The sequence below is a fragment of the Lissotriton helveticus genome, chromosome 7, assembly GCF_964261635.1.
Source record: "Lissotriton helveticus chromosome 7, aLisHel1.1, whole genome shotgun sequence".
NCBI lineage: Eukaryota > Metazoa > Chordata > Amphibia > Caudata > Salamandridae > Lissotriton > Lissotriton helveticus.
The window spans coordinates 1,257,708,415-1,257,729,579 of NC_136068.1; positions in this window are offsets into that span (position 1 = coordinate 1,257,708,415).

The window sequence follows — 21,165 nt, forward strand, 5'->3', positions numbered from 1 at the left end:
GGTTTCCAACCGCCCGTAGGATAGCGGGGTGCCGTCGCACCACAGAGTCCACCGCACAGACTTCCTGGGGATATTAGGCCTCAGCATCCTTTGTGCCCCTGAAGAGGGTACTCCCAGGTACCTTTCCGCCTCTGGATCGCCCTGTAACTCCGCCTGCAACACAAATGAGAAAAGATTAGAAAACATTTCCCCCCCACCCTGAAAACACCGGGTATGCGGTAGGGAGGGAAACGGCGTCAGGGTGAGGGGACGGCAGACAAAGAGGCCGCTAGGTGGGCGGGGGAGGAATATATACTCTCCTCCGCCCACACCAGGCCGGAAGTGACGCGCGGGACCCTCCGGGATCTCATAGCGCTGGGCTGCCCCGTGTGCCATCTTGTGGCACTATGGGGGCCGCCCTCTTACTTGTGTCCCCTGCGGGGACGTGTCGGTTGGCCTGCATAGTGCCAATATCGGCCCACTCACTAGCCCGCTCGCAGCAACATGCATGTCGCAGAAATAAGCAGACAAGACAACTTTTTCTTGGAGAAAAGTAGCTGTAGGTTTATTAGCATATACACATGCCAACAAGGTGGGTTATCTTACAGACGATCCAAAGGCAAGCCGCCTCTCGCCTTGACCTGATGGGCCAATTTGCAGCGTGGCCTTAGCCAGTCGTTGCTTAGCGGTTGTGGTGAGGAGATAGCCCCTCCTATTTCCGGTGAACCAATGGTCCACCCTCTTGCTCAGGCCCCCCCCCTACGAGGGGCGGAGCGTTCAAGCGACCCCCGGTTGACAGGTTACCAACCGCCCGTAGGATAGTGGGGCGCCGTCGCACCACAGGGTCCACCGCACAGACTTCCTGGGGATATTAGGCCTCAGCATCCTTTGTGCTCCTGAAGAGGGTAGTCCCGGGTACCTTTCCGCCTCTGGATCGCCCTGTAACTCTGCCACAGCCCTGGGTGTGACGACCGTCGCAGCCAGGGCCCCCCACCAAGGCCGGCATTCCTCCTACTATTTCTAGCGCGTTATTTCTAGGGCCACTCCCCTAACCAGCCTGAACCGGTCCAAGTTTAAATCGGGCAGGGGTGCCAAAATATCCTCCCAAAGCCCCTTGCGCTTGGCGTAAGTTCTCCCAAGTCTAATGACGTCCTGTCTCCTCTGCCCTTTGAATTACACACAGCGCAGGACTTCCTGCGCATTGGCTCCAGCGCCTCCCTTGACGAGCGCCTTGCCTACAGAGATAGAGACATGTCTGACCACTGAAATTTACCTGACCCCCACTGGTGGCAAAACCCCACCGAGAGTTAAATGTGGTCGTTCTATCAGGTGCATAGCATGCCGTGATGGCCAGCGCAAAATTTGTAAAAAGATCCTTGGTGCCCACACCAGGTGTCACGTTCAGGATTGGGGAATTAAGAGTATAGATTCCGATCAAGAAACACTGCGAAATTTTGCAAAGTGTCAACCTACACTGCTTGCTGAACCAGGGACTGGTCACAGATGCCTGGACCCTGCTTACCGCTGAGACCCTTATATATACACACCAGAGTGGTGCTGACTAAAGATAGTGTGTCACAAGGTTCCCAATTGGTGAATAAGGAGTATTCGCTGGAAGCAGTCTGTGAAAGTGTAAATACAGTGACATGCACCTCCGTTCAGAATACCCTTGCCTGACCCTCAGAGGCACCTAGAGCCCGCTGCCCGCCGCAGCGCATGGCGAGGGAAAACTGGCCCAGAACCCCCAGACTGAGATTCGAACACTATCACCACCACAGGCTCTAGCTAAAGATTGGCTACCCATGACCTGGCAAGGCCTGACGAAGCCCCCCCCCCCCCCCCCCCCCCTTAGCTGACTACCTAACCCTGGGGAAGGTAAACTTGCAGTAAAACCCGATGGGGGGGTCAGTGACCGAATACATGCCTGCTAAGAGGGCAGTGAGATGCCCAACCAGCCTACTTCCGTCAATATGGCCAAACTAAGCTCTCCCCCCAAGCTCCCCTCAACCTAATGCACCCCACCAAGACAGACAGTTGGCCTCGTTTGCCAAAACCTGACTAAAGGGCGGGACTTGAAGACTGTCTAGGAAGATCTAGAGGAACCCTCTCTAGGAGCATGCCTGCCAACCTTAACATAATACATAGGTTGGACCGCCCACTGTCTGGGCGCTAACGTCTCTGAATGGGGGAAGGCCAGAAGGATAATTAATGCCTAGACAACTCCCTTCTAATAATGAACGCAGTGTCTCCTCGTGTTAACACATGTGCTATTCATCCTCCTTGCGCTGGCACTCGTTGGCCTAAGCAGTTAGGACAAGTACCCTTTTAAACTGCATAACCTGAAAGAGCAACTAGGGGAACAGTTACTTGCCCACTAGTACTTACTGGTGAGAAAAATGCAAAGAGAGACCTTGCTTAGTACCTGAAAAAACCCTAAATAAATTACTGTACAGGCGAAAGCTTACCATTGGACTTAGCCAGGTGTCCTCCACTACGTGTCAACCCAAACTTGTATGACGTTTAAGAATATCAGATATAGCCTGTACACATCCGGACCCTGCCCGTAAACTCACTAAAACAATCACCAACAATGCTAAAACTCACCAACCCTTTGTCCAGAGAAATACACCAGAAGAGTCTATAGTGTAAGCCAGACCCGGGGCGAAGCCAGCTGACATGTCCCAGTGGGAACAGGCTGGAGGATGTATGAAAGTCAAAACAGGTATGTTGTGCAACTAGGGACTATTACTTCATCACTCTTACTTCCTGGTATGCGTAGACTGCCAAAGGAAAACCCACATAAGCTTACCCGTGGACTTGGCCGAGGGCCCTCCACTGTGTGTAAACCCTAGTTGCCGAATATTGACTGTAAAATAGTGCCTGCCAACCTGGGACACTTCCAAGTCAATCCAGCCGAACCAAGCACCTACATGGGCCAGATAGAGGTAAGTTGTATCAGCCAGACCCGGCGCGGAGCTAGACTTGGTCTTATTGAGGTCAGACTGAGGGGGTAAGTGCGCCTAAACCAGGCCCAAATTCTGTGTAATCCTCATGCATCACCTTGGAGCGAATGGGCCTGCGTGAGACTGGTGAATCGAGATACAACCTAAGTGAATGTCTCAGCGCGGGCCAGGTTATAGGAGGAACAATTGTGGCAAAAGCAAGCCCAAAACATCAAAAAGGCTACCCAGTGTGCTCCGGTAATAGCCATTAGATTGCCTGGTAATACCCAACTATACCCGTGCCTCACTATAATTACCACAAGAGGAGCACTACTTCTACTGCTAGCCCCTCTGCTGGCATCGTCCATGCTTCCTCGCTGCATCATATTAAAGGAGCTACCAAATCGCTTTCTTGCTTTGCCAACTTACAACTGCCATGTGTGACAAATCATCCTTTCGTGCTCAGGCTACTTCTTCCCTACAAGAAGTCTGAAACGAGTTGCCACCTTGCCCCCCGAGAGCACTTCCAGGAACTTCCAGGAACAGCATTCAGGCTCCTGGCCCGGAGCACGCCCTGGCAATTTCTGCTTCCATTCCCACCTGTCCTACTCAGAGTGGTGCCTGTGTACTTAACCCGATTGTCCTGAAATAAGGAAAAGGTTACACTCCAATCCTGGACGTGCTGACCCAGAACCCCAGACACACTGGCCCCAGTGTGTTCTTCCCCTGTACCTGCTCCAAGCCCTGGTAGGCAGGTCTGCTAGGCGTGGTTTGACCATTACCAAACGAAACCGTGCTTTTCTGGAAGAGAGAACAAATGCATGGAAACCGCCCCTAACCAGCATAAACCGGTAAACCTATTGCTAACTAGATCACCAGACTCGGAGCCCCTTACTTGCGAACCAGATGCTGTACAACAGAAAACAATCCATTAATGCACATGGGATGCATGATATGCCTAGACACATCAATAGTTTAAAGAAACACATTTTTTATTATGTCACAGGGGATGCAAGATTTGCCCACACTCTGCCACTGCTTACTGAGAGTAGCCCCAATATTGCCCAGCAAATCAACAAATTGCCCAGACTCATCAGTTGTTTCACAGAGAAAACATCCAAAAATTGCACAGGAGCTACCTGCTCTGCTCAGACTCACTGGTTGACTACCAATGTATTACTTCTAGGGGGCGTAACCTGCGCGTCCCGCAGCCGGTCGGCAATGACTCCTGGGGAGAACCTGGGTGCCCCAGACCCTAGCTCGCTACCCCTAGTGTGCTAAGACACTTCTACCTGTTGATAGGTCAGGTGGCCCCCCATGTCAGTAGGGCGAATCTCCAGCGAGGTTCTTGCAATTGAGACATAAAACATCCATTATTAGCCCTGTCCCCCTCATACACCGATATATGTTTTTTAGAATGAGACAGGGGCAATACTTCCCCCCACGCTACCAAGGCCATGCCTGATTCTCAGTACGAGAGCTAATTTGTTCCTAATAATACTCGTAAGGAGTTGGGTGGGGCAAGCAGTTGCGTACCTCCAGCGCCAGAGGCAGGAGTAGTGTTGTGTCTTGCTACTAAGTCACTTATTCAAATGCGAAGTCTGGAATGATCATTGCACATTGGTGAGTGAGAAATAGAATCACATCTTGACTCGTCCCCTTACCATTCTACCCAGAACACCTCCTTATCCCATACCTTCAAACTGACCTCAAAGTTCACCTCCTTATTGGACACTTCCCAGTTCAATTTATGCCCTCTCTATTATCTGAAGGAAGACCTTTTATTACAGCAAGTTCTATTCTCCTTTACTATAGACGTGTCTTCCCAGTGGGTACTTAAGGTTTGAGAGTCTGCCATTTATTGCAGTAATATCCTTCTACCTGTGTGTGGAACTAGTGGTAACATGAACACGTCACTTTTCTCTTGCACACTGTTTGCTACCTCTTAACATTGTTTTTCCTTCCGGTCCTTGCCCCAGTGCCACCATTGGCTACGGAACGTTTGTTCTTGCGTTTGACTGCCTGCCATGTATTCCAGTATTGTGTCTCTACTTGTACATAGTACGCTTTTGTAACTTGCACTAATTACACGTTTTCCCCCGTAATGCACCCTATGCCACTTCTTGTATTGTTTGCTCACGTATGTCACTTTCCTACATGTAACTTAGCGTTTGCCTATGTAAGGTGTTCCTTTTAGTGCTCTCATGTAACAGTTCTGTTCCTAATGAGAAGCGCTCAGACGCCTTCGAGTAAAGTCAGGTTTGCTAAAGACGCTGGTACTCTGCGTGGGACATCCGCAAGCCACCACAGCTGCACTTCCCAAACGGGGGCGCGGCCCCCATGTGGCACAGCCCCCAGATCCTTCCCCGAACAATTGAACATGAGAAGGGCAGCATGGGCTAATGGGAAGTTGCTGGACATAACGGCTCCCCACGTAAATCACTGCAACCGCCTGGGCGTAACTTCAACAGACTAGCTAGGCCGATCCCCATCTGCACAGGGAGCCCGCCCTGACACGATAACCTTGATATTGCGTCGTCTCAGTGACTTAGGGGAAAAAAGAATCGTCGGCTGGAGATCAGTATCAGAAGTGCGGATTACATATCCAGCCTCTGGAATGTGAATCCCGCCCGAGCCGCGTGGCCAACCCAAACCTAGACCGCGCGCTCACCACTAAAATTGTTCTCTTAGCGGCCTATAACTGGCGCGACCACAGAGATTCATAACCCGCTACAAGTCCACATACCACTCCTAAAAATGATACGCCTACAATACCAGATGCGAGGTAACCTTCCTTCGTATGTGACGCCTAAATTGCCCGGTGCGAGTTGACCTTCCTCCGCGAAGTCCCGGAGCATAGCCCCCCGCAAAAGGAAAGAGAAGCCAAGATGGCCGCACCCGGGCGCCATTACCCACGTGTGCATTACCCCTCTGCCGCCTAAGCCGCAACTGAAGCCAAGATGGCCACACCCGGGCGCCATTACCCACGTGGGCAGCATTACTATGCCGCCACAGAAGCCGAGACCAGAATACCACGAAACTGTGTAATAAAAATACCACGATCCCGGAGCCCCGGTAACCACAACAATTTCCAAAAATAATTCCAGCCCTCTTGGACCCGAAGGAAGGTGAATTGCCCTCCGCGTGTACGCCATTTCTCCCGGGACTTGCCAAAGTCGGCCGTAAGCACATACATTTGATACTCTCTCGGGCCGTCTTAGGGAGAGTCCTAGGTAATATGGGGGGGGACCGGCGGTGGTACAAGGTTCGCAAACACTGATGAAAGAACACGACTCCTATGACCCCTCTGCCCGGTCAACTGTAAGGGAAGTCGCAGGGAAGACCACAAAATTTCTCCTGCCCCAACCTGGGAGCAGCAGGGAGGGAGGGAAAACATGGGTAGGACACCCATCCGTTGCAGGCAAACAAATCCACTCCAACTCCGCGGCGGATGAAAGCCCGCTCCTGGAGGATCAGACGAGGCTGTGTAATAGCCCCCCAATAGGACCATCTAAAAAAACACTTCACCGCGATGTATCGCATCCGTTCCTGGCCACTCGAAACGCAAAACTACTTGTTGCTCCTTGAAGTGAGCCCCGAGATTCAGAAGACGCTGATTGACCGCTGTGACAACAAAGCTGCCGGCTTCCAACCCTAGCATCTGATTCCACCGCTGTGCGAGAACAAACCCCGGCACCGTAAAAACAACCTAAGCGAGCAAACACAGTGAAATAGCTAAGTCGACAGACTACGAAGACAAAAGTGCGTATATATACTCCTGGGGGACCTGCAGGCCCGCCACCCAGCACGAGGCCGGGCTCGGCCCCACAAATTCAGCCCCACCCTACCCTACCCGCTGCGCATGGCGAGCAGGTAAAAGAGAAAATCAGTACAGGAAGGGGGTCAAGGCCTACAAGTTGCAGCTTCCAGTGCACTTTGACTAAAGCCAAAGCCGTGACTAAGATCCTGCGCACACGTGCACGGCCATTCTGTGTGAGTTGCGGCCGGGGAACCTCCCCCGCACCTCTGTGCAGAGTGGCCCGGTGTGCTTACGATCCCCGCGACGGGCTGATTGCCACGACCCCCATAAACACAAATTCCGCTAATGAAGGGGGTATACTGCCACTGGCCGAACTGAGACACGGAGTGCATCGCGATGTCTTGATCCGCTGCCTGCTCCTCTTGCCCCCTCCACCTGCAATCCGACAAAAGAACTTAAAGTTATTGTACCAGCCGGGACCTTAAAAACAGAAATAGAAAAGAGCACCCTGCCAAAGTAGATAATGAGTGGTCCTCTACAGGATCCAGTTCTGTTAAGGTAGGAGCAAAATTAACTGTGTATCAGGGCCCAAGACAAATGATAATTGGGATTCAAATCATACTTTTTATAGAAATTATATATTTTTATTGATTTTTGTACAATTGGTCATTTCTAAAAAAACATTCAAGGCTTGTAGGTTCAGGGATTAATAAAAACAATCAATACAATTTATCATTTCAAATAGAAAAAGAGACACCTTCATAATGTTAAATGTTCCACTCACTCCAGGACAATTCAGGGGGCTCAACAGACACTCACACCTTCAGGGGGTCATTCACATTCATACACATTCAACCGATTCAGACAGGTAGATCACACATGGCCTGCAACAAAAAGATGAATTTATGGTTGCATGGACGGGGGTGCAACTACGAGAGGGCAAATTAGGTGGTATAATATTGCCGTTCTTGGTGGTAGCGCCGACGCGCGTTTCGGTGTAAGGCACCTTCGGCAGATATAGTCAGGGAGGGGAACACACAAGCTTCCAATACCAATTAGAAAATATGTAGTAATATAGTTCAGTCCTAAGCGGTCTATTTTGCTTCACGTGACCAGCGGTCAGATATGGCGATCCTGCACTGATAATACTATGGATATAATCGCCACGTCTAACTGTCGAGAGTTGGCAGGGGAAAAGGGTTTCACAGCGTTAGCTTCCTTGCACAGCGATACAAAAAAGGGATGAGTTCCTGATGGTTAAAGATGTATAATGGCCGCGTCTGGGTGAAAGGGGAGTGGCCAGAAAGGGGGCTTCACAGGTGCCCGTTCTCTTTTAGGAGGCCGGCTCAATGGAGAAAAGAGTCTCTAGATTAATGAGAAATCGGCATACTTCCAGACTGCGGGGGTTTATCCTCTCATTTCCTTCCGGTGGCGACGTGAGACCAGGAGCGGGGACCTTAAAAACAGGTCAGGTCCGTTGAAACCCGACAAGAAGGCAGCAAAGCTGAGTCAACACACTGAAGAGAAAGTGTTTCGTGCCGAACAACCCGGCACTTTGCCACTATCCATCCTGGGTGTACGTCATCACAGTTTCTCGGCTTGGTCCCCAGGTATCTGTGCCGGCTTATACCATCCCAGCCCCAAGCTTGTTCTAACTCCCGTTTAACTCTGATGGGAGTGGGAGGACATCAACTCCATTTTGTTCGTAAGCAACATCGTGTAGGCCAGGAAGGGGCCTACAGTTAGGCATGGGCCGTGCAGATGTGTGAAGGGGGGGAGGGACGTGCCGGAGTCCGGGAAGAGCAACAACTCGCTCCCGAACTACGGCGTGGCGGAAGAATGTTCCTGCTCCGACCACTGTTCCCCACTCTCGCCACAAAGCACCCGTCCATACCCGCCCCTGGCACAGCCAGCCCCACACCGAGCCCTACAGGCCTCGCACAACTTACAGCGCCCTAGGGCCATTTCTCGATGCTCAACAAGATTCAATATGCCGTCAGGCTCGGACAGAGCCCGCCAGGAGACCATGCCGCACAAGGAGGCCCTGCGACCACCCCTCCCCGAGCTATGCTGCAGCCAGGATTCAACAACCCAGCGGTCCCACAGGCCTCTGACCAGACCCGGGCCCGAAAAGCGAGGGGGCCCCAAGTGGGGGGGGGAGGGGGCGGCAGAGTGCCCGCGACCCAGACTGGTTGCTGTCTCCTACACGAGAGTAGCACGCCGCATCCCCCCGTTCGTGGCTCCTCCGGGGAGTCAAGGAACTTTGGGACCCCCAACACGAAAGCGGAACAATCAGTCCAACACCTTTCCCCGAGAGGGGGCGACTCACCGCAAGGAAACTGCAATCCGACGCCAGACCAGGCCTCTGGACGGAGCTACCAGAAAGCATACAAACGGCATCAGGGTGAGGGGACAGCGGACAAAGAGGCCGCTAGGTGGGCGGGGGAGGAATATATACTCTCCCCCGCCCACACCAGGCCGGAAGTGACGCGCGGGACCCTCCGGGATCTCATAGCGCTGGGCTGCCCTTTGTGCCATCTTGTGGCACTATGGGGGCCGCCCTCTTACTTGTGTCCCCTGCGGGGACGTGTCGGTCGGCCTGCAATCGCACTAGCCTATAACGAGGAGCTGCTCAAGGACATGTCCTTGGGTGCCTTACGGCGGGGTACTAGAGAGCTGGCGATCGGTCAGTAAAGGAAGTCAGCAGAAGGCGGACACGACACTTGCCGCCCAGGCCAGGCACAAACAAGAGCTACCCACACAAATCTCGGCAGCAAGGTGAAGCATATGTGCTAGATGCCCACAAGCAGGGGAGGCTATTGCTCAAGGCGCTGCCTGTCAGAGGGTACTGTCATGGTAAAGGGCTTAAACCAAATCTAGTGTTTACAATATCAGCTGTGCATGACGTTTGTGTTGATCATGGTTTTGTTGCTGATGATACTTGATATGTGCATAAAATGCGTCCGTTATGCATCAACAATGGCTATTGTGTGTAAATAAGGAGGCTAAAATGCATCTGGCGATGGCCTAGTCGCTCCCGGGGCGGTACTCGCCCATCTGGGAGGGGTTCCAGCTCTAAAGTTAGGCTCTTTAGGCCGCAGGTGGAGTGCAGAGAACGCAGCCCCTCAGTTTCCAGTGCTGCGTTTAGTTATTCCGCCCTTGCCAATCACGAAGCTCCTCTCCTGCTCTTTACTGTAGCACACAGCATGACAGCAGCATCCACATTGGCTGAGATACGTTCCTTGGCACGCAGCGAGTCCGCACACAATGGAGCACAACAGTGCAGGGCCTGTCCTGCTCGCTCAACTCTGCAGTCGGAGCTCCAAATGGACCCGGAGCAGTGAGGAGCTCCGCGCTGCACTTGTGTGCTCCAATCAGCCCCAGAGCAGGAGTGCTGGCCTTGGCTCTATCTGCCTATTACTTCTTTTCATCAGAATATAATGCTTCAACGTCACAGGGAGTTATTCTTGCTTAGTTATAGCCGATCCTACTATCGATTATAATTTCATTGATAAGATCTGACACCAATTAAAATGTCATATAGGTATATGATTGAAAACATACTTGCAAATGTTGTCTTAGGTGGTGCATACATTATTTTTTCAAATAAGAACTGATTCTGCATGTAATGGTAGAAGAAATCCATCTTCACTCTTGGTTGTTAATAATTGCTGAAGGCATTTGATACATTTTATTGCATATAATTATATTGTTTGCTTCAGCCCAAAATAGTAAATCCTGGCATTTTTGTGAACTGAAAGGGACATGAGAGTTCCATAAATCAATACTTTATTGCTGTATTTGGATGTCAGACTGGGACTAATTAGGTGATATTTCTGCCCAAATAGTGTTAACGTGTAAAAATAACAAAACAATTAGGTAATACCTTCACACAATGTGCAGCATTACGTCTCATGAATGGCCTTTTCTTGCTGCATAATGTCGTCCAACCCTGCTGAATAATTCCAGTGAACTTCCTTATTATGTAAACACCAGCAATATATTACCTCTTAGATCTACAGTTTTTCCTAGCTGGCATCGTAGTCCACGCCAGGACTCTGTCTGGCCACGCTGCAGTCAGCAGCCACAAGGGCGTAGTTGTGAATAGTGCAGCAGGTGCAGCAGCATTGGCCCCAAGTGTGTGAGGGGCATTCTGCACCCCAATTGTGGGTGTTATTTATACGACCAAACAGGTGATAGAAGGGGCCCCGTTTCCTTGATTGACTTAGGACCTATGTCACCCTTGCCATGCCATTGGATATCCATCCCAGGCTTATATTCAATCACACTCATTTACTCCGTACAAGTCAAGAACGAGTTTTACGCCCCCCCACTTTCAAATTTCACCAGCCACCATTGCCCTCACATAATCTTGAAAACTACGTATTGATTTACCATCCCCAAGCAAGGAGTATCTTTTGTGGTTTTCTAAAAGTGGAGGATACATTTTTTTGCTCTCTTCCATCTTCATGTCCTCTATAGTGATTTGATGACCCTGGAAGTACAGAAAGCAGGAGTTTAATAACCGTTGTCTTATACAGATAGAGGTCTTATGCCTGCACTAGGCCTGCGCCTCTGCAACAGATGATGAGAGGCAGGCCAATGCCCTGGTTACTCACCGGTCATCTTCATCACTCGGAGTCCAAGTCTTCCTGGCCACAGTCAAGTTTCCCATTCCTACCTTCCCTGCTTGTTTCGGCTTCATTCTTTTTTTTTTTTTTTTTTTTAGAGTGTCAGAGTGTGGAAGGGGTGGGATTTTCTTTTCTATGATTAAGGAGGAAGAGGAAGTAGGCCATCTTGGGGAGCGATGAGAGATAACCAGAATGTTTTTTTGTTGCGACTTGAAGTTCTAGAGGAGGACCAATTGTTCAAGTTCACCATCTACAAAGGGGCCAAGAGGTGTAATCCATCTTCCTTTAAATTCAAAAGACATCAGTGGATTTCAGAGGAGGAGCTGAAACATATTCCGTAATTACTGTGACGAGGAAGACTGACAAGGAGGTAATAATGAAAATGCAGCAGCTGGAGTGCATCACACCTCCTGCATGTTCTTTGGAAGGGGTTGCAGTAGAATAATTCACAATGCCGTCACAACCCCTCCCCCCACAAAAAAATGACCTTTGTGAATCGAGGGGATCTACATTTTGTAAAATATGCACCCCACCATAGTGGTTCTATCAATTCTCAGAGAATTCCTTCGACACGAGGGCATATTTAATATATTGTTATAAATATTCATGCACTGCAAATGGGAAACCGACTCCTTGCGGGCAGGTCCAGAGGGGAAGAAGTGAACAAAGAGACAGAGGGCAAACGCAACACTCTCGAAAGGATGATAGGAGAGAAGCAGAGAGCAGTGCCAGTGACATGCATCCAAGAAAGGAAAGAGGAAAGATCGGGAGATTACAAAACGGAGGAGGAGACAGAGATAGCAGGAGATGGAAGCAGGACAAAAGTGAAAACAGAGAAAGAGAGCAATTGAGCAAAGGGTGAGAAAAGGTGGCGACAAAATAGGGTAAAGAAAGGGATTTTAGACAGACATTAGAAGGCAGATATGCGAAGCAAAGAAGATGGCACGGCACAAAGGCGCAGTACGTGAGAGGGAACGAACAAAGGTCAAGAGATGCGAGGTGGCACAGAGGCAGCAGGAGGGGAGATGGAGGAGAAAGAAGAAATGAGCAAGGAAGCCTACTGGAAATCAGGGACGAGCAGTCGGTGGAAACAGAAGGACTGCAAAGGTGTGTGACTGCGTGTGGACTGAGAGAGATGAGAAGGAGAAAAGGATCAAGGAAGGAGAGAGAAAGTAAAGCCAAAAATGAATAGACAGTGAAAGTACAGAGAAGGAAGACAAAATATTGTGAGAAATGCGCTGTGTTATACCTGCACGGGGCGCTGTGTTATACCTGCAAGGGGCGCTGTGTTATACCTGCATAAAGAATTGTGAGGAACGTTTCCTGGCCAGACCAGACAACTGGGCACCTTCACACACTCCCGGTCTTCCTCCTGCCGCCGCAGCTCGACACCTTGCGGCCGCCGAGAGGAGGGAGACTACATCCCCCAGACTGCTTTGCTTCGCGGTGGAAGCTGCCACCGCAACTTCCACGCCCGGAGGCGCTTTAAACCAACGACAGCCCCCGCGTCGCGGGATCGCGCGTGGGTCGCGCCGGGCGAAGCCCGGGCCAAGGGCGGGCCCGTTCAAGACCGGAGAGGCCGGGTCGGGCCACCCCCCTTCCATCTACTACCTAGCATATCCGCGTGAGTACATTGCCTAAATACATATCTGCATCTAACTGGGAGATTTGCTATGCCGCCTAAACTCCTGAGACGACTGCAATGCATCCAGAATGCCTCCGCACGTCTGATCCTCGACATCCCCCGCCACAGCCACATGACTCCCCACCTGAGAGACCTGCACTGGCTCCCCGTCAACAAAAGGATAACCTTTAAGCTCCTCACCCACGCACACAAAGCAGTCCACAACACCGGACCAGCGTACCTCAACAGACGACTCATCTTCTACACCCCCACCCGCCAGCTCCGCTCCACCGGCCATGACCTCGCCGCAGTCCCCCACATCCAAAGAGCGACCTCCAGCGGCTGACCCTTCTCCCACCTCGCCGTCAAGACCTGGAACACCCTCCCCACCCACCTACGGCAGACCCAAGACCTACTGATCTTCAGAAGACTCCTCAAGACCTGGCTCTTCGAGCAATAGCAGCACCCCCCAGCGCCTTGAGACCCTCACGGGTGGGTAGTGCGCTTTACAAATGATTGATTGATTCACCTTCAAAGTAATGACTGGGACTAGGACAAGTAGGACTGATAGTAACAAGGACGATCATTAAGTAAATGAACATTAACAACAGAACGGCCCTAATTGTTAACAACAATCCTGCAATGGTGGAACCTGATATTGGCAATAAAGGACAGTATAGAACCTAAAAAATTGCACCTCCAGTCCATAAGTATTCGATAAACCTCAGAAGTTACGCTTATCATGCATTTCATCTAGTTTCCGGACAATGCTAATCAATCATTGACCAAGTACTGGCTGCTGCCCTACTCCTGTTTGGTTACTCAGGTCATCTGACCTAAATGTACCATTGGCAATGGTGCAAAAAGTCTCTGGTTGTGAGCAGTAATAGGACAACAACATCTGCAACTCTTCTTTGCTAGTTGGCACCTCCTGGTCACACAAACAATGAAATACAGTGCCGCCAGGAGTATGCAGCAGGGACTGGATGTATTTAGGCAACGCTCCAAAACCACTCAGCTCAAAGTTTTTCTTAAGATCGTGATAGTAGGTGGTTTCATCTTACTTGAACAGCGCTACTGCTCTTGTACTGTAAGGTGCCTCTCGAGTGCAGATGCAAACCTCAATGTGTGCATCTCCAGTGTCTTTCTTTTGTGACATCAGAAGCACCCTATGGCTCTGATGCAATACTTTTTTTCACGAAATGCAGCGCAGCAACAACATTCTCTGTGCTGCGTTGCTCAAGGAGATATGGCCATGTCTGAACTGGGGTGGCAGAGTGGGCTAAAGAACGGTGATGGATTAAACCCAGATCTGTTGACTGGGTGTGAGTGTTTGATTGGTTCAGATGCTCCGTCCATCACCACGCCCTTTTGTACCACTTTGTTCGCCATAAGTTGGCAGGGTATGCTCAGACGTGAGTCCCTTGCTCACTTTGCCACTGGATTCAAGCAAGCCAGGCTGAAGACGGCTGAAATGCCAGAAACCGGTTGCTCGGAAGCTTGTTTCCGGTCCAGGGAAGGCATGGCTTGGCAGTTCAGGCTGGACTGTTCCCATGAGGCACAGGGTCAGACTGATTTGCATATGGCCATGTCTGAACTAGGGTGGCAGAGTGGGCTAAAGAACGGTGATGGATTAAACCCAGATCTGTTGACTGGGTGTGAGTGTTTGATTGGTTCACCTTTAGTGAACGTAGCCAGACAGTGGAGTGCTGCAGAATTTTAACACACATGAATACGAAACAGTCCTCGGTGCTATAAAAAAAACAATGTTTTGTCAGAAACAAACCTGCATTAGTTTTGCAGATTATATTAAAAATATGAACCCATGAGTGATAATTTAACTTTGCTATTGAAGCACGGACATGCTGTTTTGTTAACACTCTGCTTTTGAGTAAACATTGTGATTTTGAGTAAAAAGGGGGCAAGCTGAAACTCACCCGATGCAGAAATATTTCAGGCCTCCAATCCTCGCCTCAGGGTCAATGTCAAACTGAGGTTAGTTTCAGCTATAGCCGGAGCTGTTGGATAATAATGGTGGCTCGCGGTAAGACAGGTGTCCCGTCGCAGTGGTGGGTGTCATGCCTGGCAGGGTCAAGATGGATGTCAGCCTTTGTTTTGGGCACATAGAGGCTGCAGCGATGTTTCTGCCCTTGGATTTCACCTAAAATGGGCTGAGGTGGAGAGAGGAACTCGAAAGTGACCCTCCTGACTCGCTCAGAAGCGGTCGCTCCCCACGCTCCCAAGGCTCCTGGTATCGTAGCGCTTTCTAGCTTATCACCACTGCTGATAATTGGTCTGCGCTTCGCTCGCTTTGCTGACATTACCATTTGCGCTTTTTGTTTGTTATTGTTTGCGATCTCGTAGCACTATAGCGCCTTTACATTGCTCTCATTGCCTGCATTGTCATCTGAAGCTGCCTGGTAGCGTGAACCTAGATTTTATTGCACTGCTCGCATTGCTTTTAAATTGAATTGTGCCCGATTGTCCCTCTGCCCATATCCTGAGACACCACAGATTGTGCCCCAGTCTCGCCCTGTTTCGCTTTCTCTTTTGCTGCCATTTTGTTGTTGTTGTGCCTCATAGCCCGTCTCTCCACCCTGCTCCTGCCTCCCAGCTGCTCCTCCCTCCCACAGATAGTCTGTAGACCGTCCGGTCTGTCCCTACGCTGTGACCCTCCTGACTCGCTCAGAAGCGGTCGCTCCCCACGCTCCCAAGGCTCCTGGTATCGTAGTGCTTTCTAGCTCATCACCACTGCTGATAATTGGTCTGCGCTTCGCTCGCTTTGCTGACATTACCATTTGCGCTTTTTGTTTGTTATTGTTTGCGATCTCGTAGCCCTATAGCGCCTTTACATTGCTCTCATTGCCTGCATTGTCATCTGAAGCTGCCTGGTAGCGTGAACCTAGATTTTATTGCTATGCTCGCATTGCTTTTAAATTGAATTGTGCCCGATTGTGCCTCTGCCCATATCCTGAGACACCACAGATTGTGCCCCAGTCTCGCCCTGTTTCGCTTTCTCTTTTGCTGCCATTTTGTTGTTGTTGTGCCTCATAGCCCGTCTCTCCACCCCGCTCCTGCCTCCCAGCTGCTCCTCCCTCGCCCCGCCCCCCTCCACTATCCACTTATGTCGAAGGCATTTGCGCGCAGCGTTCACGCGCAGCGGACGTGCCCCATGCGCGCCGAAGGTGCGCCAAAGGTAAGCCCGTCTACGCCCGTCCGCGCCTGGACCATGCCCAGCGCCAGACCCCCTGGCCCCCGCAAAATCCACTCCGCCCGCATAACGTACGACGCCACAACCCTCTCAGCCCTTAACCCCGGGCGACCATCAAACTGCTACCAAGCCGCCCCAGGACACACTCATGGACCCTTCACCTGCCACTCCTGCAAGTTCGACTGCATCAGGACCCACAGCAAATCCACAAACTCCAAACAGAGCTCCGACACTAACCACCTGAAATGCATCCTGCTCAACACCCGCTCGGTCCACAGACACGCCATTGACCTTTGGAACCTACTCGACACCACATCGCCGGACGTCGCCTTCCTTACAGAAACCTGGATGAACGCCTCATCAGTTCCCGACATCGCCATAGCCATCCCGGACGGCTACAAGATCATCCGAAAGGACCGCACCAGCCAAACAGGAGGAGGCATCGCCATCATCCATAAGAACACCATCCGCATCACAACTAGTTCCGACGATAACCTCGCCACCGCCGAACACCTTCACTTCCAGATCCACACTGACCCCAAGACCACACTCAGAGGCACCCTCATCTACAGGCCACCAGGACCCCGCACACAATTCAGCGAAGAAATCACCGACTTCATCAGCCCACACGCCCTCCCCTCCGAGGACTACATTCTACTGGGAGACCTCAACTTCCACCTGGAAAAGAAAAACGACAGCAACACCACCACCCTTCTGGACAACCTCGCCAACCTTGGACTCGAACAACTTGTTGATGCCCCCACTCACTATGCCGGGCACACGCTCGACCCAATCTTCACCTCCAGCAAGCACATCTCCTTCAATCACACCACAGATCTCCATTGGACGGACCACAGCTGCGTTCACTTCAACTACAAAAAGACCACGACCCACAACCTCCCACAACCAATTCCCCGTAGAAACTGGAACAAAATTACCACCGACCAACTCCTCACATCGCTTCACCAAAACCCTCCTGCCAAATCATCGGACCCAAACCAAGCAGCCACCAACCTCACACAATGGATCACCCACAGCGCCGACGAACTAGCACCCTTGAAAAACCATCAATTCAAGCAAGGTAGCAAAAAAGCTCCCTGGTTCAACGATGACCTTAAGAAATCTAAGAAGTTCTGTCGCACCCTTGAGAAAGCCTGGAGAAAAAACCCCACCACTGACAACCTGGCCACCTTCAAGAACGCCACCCGCAATCACCACCAACTGATCCGATCCACCAAGAAATCAGCATTTAAGGATCGACTTGACAACAACACCCACAACAGCAAGGAACTATTCAACATCGTCAAAGAATTTACCAAGCCCACCGCCGGCACCAACGACATCACTCCCACCCAAGACCTCTGCGACTCCCTAGCCTCATTCTTCCACAACAAAATCGCCGACATACATAACAGCTTTGAAAACCACTCCGGAGACCAGTCCTCTCCACCCACCTCCGAACCAAAATCCCCCTCTAACAACCTTTGCGCCTGGAACCCAATCACCACTGAAGACACCATCCGCCTGATGAACTCCATCCACTCAGGATCGCCAACCGACCCATGTCCTCACCACATTTTCAACAAAGCAGACTCCATTATCGCACCCCATCTCCGAGATGTCATCAACTGCTCCCTCAACTCCGCTACCTTCCCGGAAAGCTGGAAACATGCCGAACTCAGCGCCCTTCTAAAGAAACCCACAGCGGACCCCACTGAACTCAAGAACTACCGCCCCATCTCGCTCCTCCCATTCCCTGCCAAAGTCATTCAGAAAGCCGTCAACAACCAGCTCGCCGCCTTCCTCGAATCTAACAAATCCCTTGACCCCTCACAGTCCGGCTTCCGAGCCAAACACAGCACCGAAACCGCCCTCATCGCTGCAACAGACGACATTCGAACACTACTGACAACGGAGAGACAGTTGCCCTCATCCTACTTGACCTCTCCGCAGCCTTCGACACAGTCTGCCATAGCACCCTCATACAACGCCTCAGCAACGTCGGAATTGAAGGAAAAGCGTTGGACTGGATCATCTCGTTCCTCGCCGGAAGAACCCAGAGAGTCCGCCTCCCCCCTTTTAAATCAGAGGCCACCGAAGTCATCTGCGGCGTACCACAAGGATCATCACTCAGTCCCACCCTCTTCAATGTATACATGAGTCCCCTCGCATCCATCGCGCGCCAACACAACCTCAACATCATCTCCTACACAGACGACACCCAGCTGATCCTCTCCCTCACCAAAGACCCAAACACCGCCAAAACCAACTTACACGAAGGAATGAAAGAAGTAGCCGAATGGATGAAAAACAGCCGCCTGAAACTGAACTCAGACAAAACGGAAGTCCTCATCTTAGGCTCATCCCCCTCTGCCTAGGACGACTCATGGTGGCCACCGGCCCTGGGAACCGCACCCACACCTACGGACCACGCACGTAACCTGGGCTTCATCCTGGACTCCTCCCTCTCGATGACCAGACAAGTCAACGCCGTCTCATCATCCTGCTTCAACATCCTACGCATGCTCAAAAAAATCTTCCGTTGGATCCCCACCGAAACAAGAAAGACGGTCACCCACGCACTGGTCACAAGCCGACTGGATAACGGAAACACCCTTTACGCCGGAACCTCAGCCAAACTGCAAAAAAAACTCCAACGCATCCAAAACGCCTCAGCCAGACTCATACTAGACCTCCCTCGCCAAGCTCACATTTCCGGTCACCTGAAAGACCTCCACTGGCTCCCCGTCAACAAGAGAATAACATTCCGTCTCCTCATCCACGCACACAAAGCCCTCTACGACCTAGGACCCGAATGCCTCAACACGCGCCTGTCCTTTTACTCCCCCACCCGCCAACTACGATCGTCCAACCAAGCCCTCGCCGCAATTCCACGCATCCATAGATCCACCATGGGGGGAAGATCCTTCTCCTACTTAGCGGCCAAAACCTGGAATTCTCTCCCCACCCACCTCCGCCTTACACAGAACCACCTCTCCTTCAGAAAGCAACTAAAAACTTGGATATTCGATAAGTAAAATACCCCCCCCCCTCAAGCGCCTTGAGACCCTCTGGGTGAGTAGTGCGCTATACAAATCTTTGAACTTGAACTTGAAAGTATCCGGGTTGAACGCGTGTGCAGCCAGCTCTTAAGTGCAAACTCCACGGGGAAGTCACTGTTACAGTGAGGCCACAGTTTAACTACTGGCCTGACGCAAAGTAATGAGGCCCTTATGCGGAATGTGGTGAGGGACCACCGAGACTCTAGTCTCTCAGTGAGATTCATAAGCAGGGTCGGATTGGAACACAATTAGGCCCGGGCACTCCCCAAAAACTGGCCCACATTCCCGGGTCATCCGTTTAATTATTCACACCATCTAGTTAGTCTCAGTGGAATCTGGCAGTCTATTTTTTTTTTATTGTTTTTGTTGTTTTACTCAGCCCATTGGTACTGGGGCAGTGTCCATGAGCACCAGTAACATTACACAAGATCCAATTTATTTTTCTTTTAGGTGAGACAATCTTATTTTAACGGAGATTACATGATTTGCCCAGATCACAGGAAGTTGAGCTGACGCTGAGACTTGCACCTCGTTCTGTCAGCAGCTCTGGCTATGATGGACATCCAATTTATTTTTTCCCCTGGGAAAGGTGGTCTCGCAGGGAGGCTTCTGCAAGAGCTCCCTATTCCCCCATCCCTCCCAAACAAGGCCCAAAAGAGGTGACAACACCTGGCTTAAAATAGGAGCCTTATGATAAAGGTGTTCACTGACGGAGAACTCAGCTGTGCTGCAAGAATGTGCACCATGCAGATCACATAAATGTATTTTATGTGCATGGCTCTGTCGGTTACTATTGTTGCCACAAAAGATCCTTTTGTTTCTTTACAGTTCATATGTTACAATAATAATCTAGCTCAGTGAGCTATGAACTGCCATCAAAGAGCTGCATGCAATCTACATGGTACAGGTTACAAAGTTATGATTTGTCAGTCTTTCAATATCCTAATGTTGCTAAAAAGGGTTTGTTTGGGTAGAAGTAAATTCATATTAGAAAATGTAACCCTAACCACTGTGTTACGTTTTGAATCCCAAGTTTGTGCTTCTCCAGCCTAAAAACTCTTAAAAAATGCCTACACCTTGTACACCTTTGGTCTTATGTAACATTTTCTATACACTGACATGCACATATATTATTAATTGTCTTTATGTGTGTTTGTTGTAAAGTACTCTGACACCATAATCTGGTATGAGAAGCGCTTTAAAACAAATGAAATACATTAGAAAGGGGCTATGGAGAGATTAGGGGCGGGGGACTTCCTAACAAAACTTCTACTTGAGGAAGGCTCCTATGTTGAAATTCAGATTGTGTATTACATCTGGCTTTCAGCAGTGGCAGTTGAGTATGTGGGTGGAGCCAATAGAGTGAGTGGGGGGTGCCAGGGAAAGTGGGTGTTGACCTCCGACAAACATTTGAGCACCTGGACTTCATATTTTACAAATTAAGCACTGACTGGATATGTATTGTGCATCCCAGCACACATGCAAGGCATGGGTTTTTTTGAGAAATGAAAACATTTCCCCTTGTGGACGCCTGCTTCAAGGAGGTGCTGGTGACGGAAAGCACTGCTTGGCTATCTCAGCATAATGGACTTTGCATCAAAACCTAATAACTCCAGTAATTCTCCCTTGAAACAAAGCAGCACAAAGTATTTTTGTGATGAGAAAAGGGCACATTTCCAGTGCAAATGCCTTTTAGACTGGAAAGTAAATACCAAGCAACACATTGCATCGCTTTACACTGGTGCAGGACCTTAGTAAACCTGGGCGCATGTTTTTACTTGGGCACGTCAAAAACAAAGGCAGATATTGGCTCACTCTAAACACAGGAAATACATGAATTTTTGAATTCCAGCTTCTCCACTTGCTTCCATCTTAGGTTATGTGTATTAATTAGTTCATGAAGCCTGCTAGGTAATCTGCACATATGGGTTACCCCTCCCCGTGAAAATAAATGTA